Source organism: Melanotaenia boesemani, chromosome 19 (genome assembly GCF_017639745.1).
Source record: "Melanotaenia boesemani isolate fMelBoe1 chromosome 19, fMelBoe1.pri, whole genome shotgun sequence".
In the NCBI taxonomy this organism is placed as follows: domain Eukaryota; kingdom Metazoa; phylum Chordata; class Actinopteri; order Atheriniformes; family Melanotaeniidae; genus Melanotaenia; species Melanotaenia boesemani.
This window is the reverse complement of record NC_055700.1, coordinates 30,682,232-30,687,194: the sequence shown is the minus strand read 5'-3', so window position 1 is coordinate 30,687,194 and position 4,963 is coordinate 30,682,232.

The following is a 4,963-nucleotide window of genomic DNA, read 5'->3' as shown; positions in this document are numbered from 1 at the left end:
CCGTAGATCGTGTATTGGTGAAGATGATTCACTCCGTAGTGATGTCCGCGTCTTCTCAAAGATTCGGCTCCTGTAGAAGAGCCGGCTCTTTTCACTCCCAAATGGCTCTCATTTAGAATCACTCAGAGCTTCTTATTTAACCTATATTAGCACCTATGAAGGATTTTTATGTTGGCAAACACATTTTAGTTCATGTTTTCACAAAATGCCATAAAATGCTATTTTAAATAAATTTTCATTTATATATTTATTTCAGACTAAAATTTCAAACAAAACAAGGTGGACATTTAACACACAAAAGCAAAACTTTCAAGCTTCAAAAAGGGTTTTGGATGAGGTCTTACACTAATCTTGTCTTAACCCCGTTGTCCATCATAACTTAAATATAGAAACTTTCACAGCATTTCATCAGGATAATTAGCACATGCCAAACCACGATATACAAGCCTATTACCACCCAACCACAACAACTCATAATACACAATATACAGGTTTTCACTAAGCCTCCTTGATTGTTCTGGTTTCATTGCTTGTTTAAATCTACCTATTATAATTAAATCTTTAACCCATTAAGGCCCGACCCATGAAAAAATGGTAAGAAAAGCCCAATTTTTTAAATATGAGGTCTTTATTTGGCCCTTTAAAGAAATGTAACAAAAAAATTAACGTTTTTTTTTGGGGGGGGGGGGGGGGGGGGGGTATCTACCATTTATTACCATGTGATAGTTTAAAAATATTATAATGTGCTTTTCTGCTTCTGGGTATCTATTAGGAGACAGAAGACGAGTATCAGATTGTGTTCAACAGGATTGTGAGCAAAGTTTTTACCATAAATTGAAGCAAAATGAAACTGTATGTAACATAAATGTCACGTCGGGCTCTTATAGGTTAAATAAAAAAACTTAAAAACCACAATGAACAAATCTAATAAATAAAGACAGAAGATTTGAACATTATGACTCTTTAGATTTCTCCACTTTTTTCTGGCATGCTTGTATTTAATTCTGTCTTGCTGAATGTGTCTGTTGCTCTGCACACCGGCCCGTACACTCTGTCTTCTAAAAGCTGGTTCACACACAAGGATTTAATCTGAAGAGATGTTTTATCTGCTAGACACCCCACACATGAAGATAAAAACTCAGGCATTTAATGGTGTTGATGGTGCTGTGTGAGGTGGCTCCAATAATCTCAGCACAGAACAACACACACACACACACAATGAGCCGATCTCGAATTCAGTCCTCACAGCCAGAAATCCCACATAATCAAACGTGATCCAAGAAAAATAAAGAAGAACCATGGCAACAACCGGAAAACTCAACACCCAGCATGGAGGAGGACATACACGATGAAGGAATGATGGTGGTCTTGCCACTATTATTAACAGAAAAGCCAGAAATGAAAAAATACCAGACTGGAGTCGGCATAAACACTGACTTTATAAAGTTCCTGCCAGCTTGCTCTCTGATTGGCTACGTTCCGTTCCATGTCCGGATCCACGCTGTCACGACTCAGGAGTCGTCGGCGTTCCTCACACATCAAGATTTCTGGTCGTAAATCCTGAACATGTTCAATGCTCCTCAGACCACAGGATCATTTTATAGGAAAATCTTATGAGATGTAAGACAACCGGGCGTTTGCCGTCCTGGTCGGGAAGGGCAACAGCCGATCATCTTTATGTGTACCCAGCGTAAGAGTTTTCTCTTGTCCTTCTTTCAGATAATGGAATGATTTTTGTCTGTCCTGGCATCTGATTGGTTGCATAGTGTGCCAGTCAAAATAAACCCCACCCCTTCTGAAGACCTTGCCCTCCTCTTCTCTTTTAAGAATCAGCTCGATTGGTAGCATGTTTGTGGATAACTGAGTATCAAATATGAAATAAAAATTCCAGATATTGATTAAAATTATTTTAAATGTATGAAATTAATGTTGGCTTGTAAGATATATTTACAGATATGACATAAATCCATTTTCTACCTTTTATCCGACGTCACAGGAACAGCTGTTCAAGCTCAGAAGACCATGCTTCCCATTCTCCGGACACTTCTTCCAGCTCATCCTAGAGCATCCCGAGGTGTGCTCAGGCCAGTCGGGAGACCGTCTCTCCAGCATGTCCTGGGTCTTCCCTGGGCGAGTCGTCCCAGTGTGCCATGTCCAGAAAACCTCACCAGGGAGGCAACCAGGAGCCATCGTGACCATATACCCCATCATTTACAGATATGAACTATTAATAATATGAATAAGCCTTGAGATGAACCTGAGGTCCCACAAACGGAAGAAGCTGAGAAGAGATGGTGCCGTGTCGGCCATGTTGGAGACCTGACCGGTCTGAACTAAAACCTTTTTCATTTAGCTCAACTTCGCTTTATCAGAGATGACCTGAGAAATTGTGCAGTGGTCTGATAGAGATTTACAGCCACAGCTGCAAATTCAAAGAAATACTCATTTATATTTATTTTTTCAGGCAAGCCTGAAACATTTTTCCTTTGTGCTTTGTGCCGTCTTCATTTCTTCCTCATCAGTAACATATACTGATACGCATCTTAACAAATATCCCTTTAGTAATATTCCTGTAGACGTTGTGGTTACAGAGATTTATTCTTTTCATTATGGGATATAATCTTAGAGCAGAAGCCTCTAAAATATGTGCAGGGCCTGAAGGTGACACGATCGGGGACTGCGGTACAAAGAAGTGGACCCAAATGCAGAACACTCAGTGAGGCGAGGGAGATGCAAACAATGTTTATTTATAGTGAATGTTAATGGCTTGGTCCAGGTCCGGGAAGCACGTCCTATGAGAGGGCAGAGCGTTAATGTGGGTCTGAGAGGGTGCTGGGTTTTGTCTGCAATGGCAGCGGCTTACTGTAGTCCAGAGGAAGACTGACGGTGGAGGAGTAAGCCAGGAGATGGTTTCTGGTGGAGGTGGAATGAGTTTGGTTGCAGGCAGGGCGAGCAGGCAGGCAGTCGGCTTGGCATGGGGACGGTCCTTATCCAAGGTGCTGTGGTGATCCAAGGAAACACGGTCTAAGGCTGAGGAATAAAGACGACAAGATAAGCTTTACTGAGAACAAGGCACAAGGTAAAACTTAGAATGAGGCCTGGTTACCACGCAGTAACGTGTGACAATCTGGCGATGGCTGGAGCTCCTGCTTGCCCTTAAATAGCAGGGAAAAGAGCCAGATAACGAGCCTGCTGATGAGCTGCAGGTGGCAGCAATTGTGGCTCCAGACACCGCCCTCAGTCCCCATGGTAACCTGCTCACCCTGACCTGCAAACTCAGACACACAAAAACATGACAGAAGGGTTCAAATGAATGCAGAAAATGGATGAATGCATGTTTCATCAATAATTAAACAATGACAACAGATGATTTGGCAAATTGTCTGTTTGGCACCTTTTCACCGGCTGCAAAAATCTTTTCTCACAATGTTTCGTTTCCACTTAACTTACGAAAAATGTTGATTTTCAAAGTTTGACCCAAAGCGCTGAGAATATGGCAAAACTCAGCGGGATTATAAAAACAATTTAAAAATATCTACAGCAGATGTGAAAGTGATGTCCTGCAGAAAAAGTACAGATCCAGCAAAGGCCTGAACCAGGACCTGAGACCTGGACCTTCAGCCGATCCGACGCCTCATCAGAAATGGTCTCCATGTCAAGAAGCAGTTTTAAAGTAAACAGCTGGAAAATGCAGAACTTTGGAAGACTACTGAGAAAGCTTGTTGAAGAGGGTTCAGACTGTGTTGGAGAATAAAGGCGGTTATATGGACTAACTCTTTGTTTGTATTTGTTTGCTTTTCTTACTTTTGTTGCATATTTCATAAGCTTGTTTCTTTTTTAATTTACCATCAAACTGTAAACAATGAAGGTCACGTTAGGGGTGACAGTATGCTTTGAATATGACTGTTTTTCTGATTTCCAAAGACTGTTTCTCGTGCCCTGAATTTGAATCAGAGTGATACCTCCCTACTCTCAAGCTCCCTCACACGCCTCCACTGACGTCACAGGCTCGGCTTAAAGGGCCGGAACCCCGACGTCAAGTTTCACACGACTTCCGAAGAATGAGTAGAAGTGATGTGCTGAAGACATCCGGACCCGGTCCAGTGCGCCGTTATTAGCTCATAGAGAGAAGTAGTAAATGTGGGGAACATTTCATTCTAAGTCTCGGCAGCAGGATCGCAGCGCAGAAGGGCTGAAAATGAGGCTTCACCCCCAAACTCCGCTCCTTTAAATGTTTGTTTTCTACTGAACTAAAACTTGTTAAAACCAGCTGAAGCGTCTTACTTGTCCGGAAGGCGCAACGTTTAATTCTGCATATGTCTCACACAGAAGCTAAAATGCATGTCAGTGCAGTTTCTGTTTATTTGCACTCAGCTCGCCTTCCCACCTGCAGGAGCGCGCGGCTGACAGAGGTTGTACAGTTCCAGGTGTTATCAGAAATGGCTGCAGCGCCGTTTCCGTCGTTTAAAACTAACTGACGCGGGCTGTTGTTGACTCAGCAACACTTACAGTAAACCTTCATTCATTTTCTGCTAGAAGCCTAGTTCTGGTCAAACCGGATCATTTAAGACGTTAAAGCAGAGAGACCCTAAAAAGGGCAGAAAACATGTTTACACGTTGTTTATTTAGCTGTTTTGCTTGGTGCTTCTTTCTAGTTTTTAACTCTAAATTTGTGTTTGATGATAATGCAAACACTGAGGCCAGAACCATTTAGCTGTTTTAATTCCTCCTAGATTTTTTTAGTTTGTTTTATGTTTTGCATTTTGTTTCCTTTAAAAAACTGAAGTTGGCATTTTAATATAGTTTAAAGTATTTAATTTAATTTTATTTGATTATTTTTTCTAGTTATTACATTATTAGCCATCAGTTGTTTTTTTTTAAACATTTTTTACATTTTTACATACAATATTTTACTTCTACAGACAAAAAACTGACCCTTCGGTTTTGTATGTGACGTCATCAT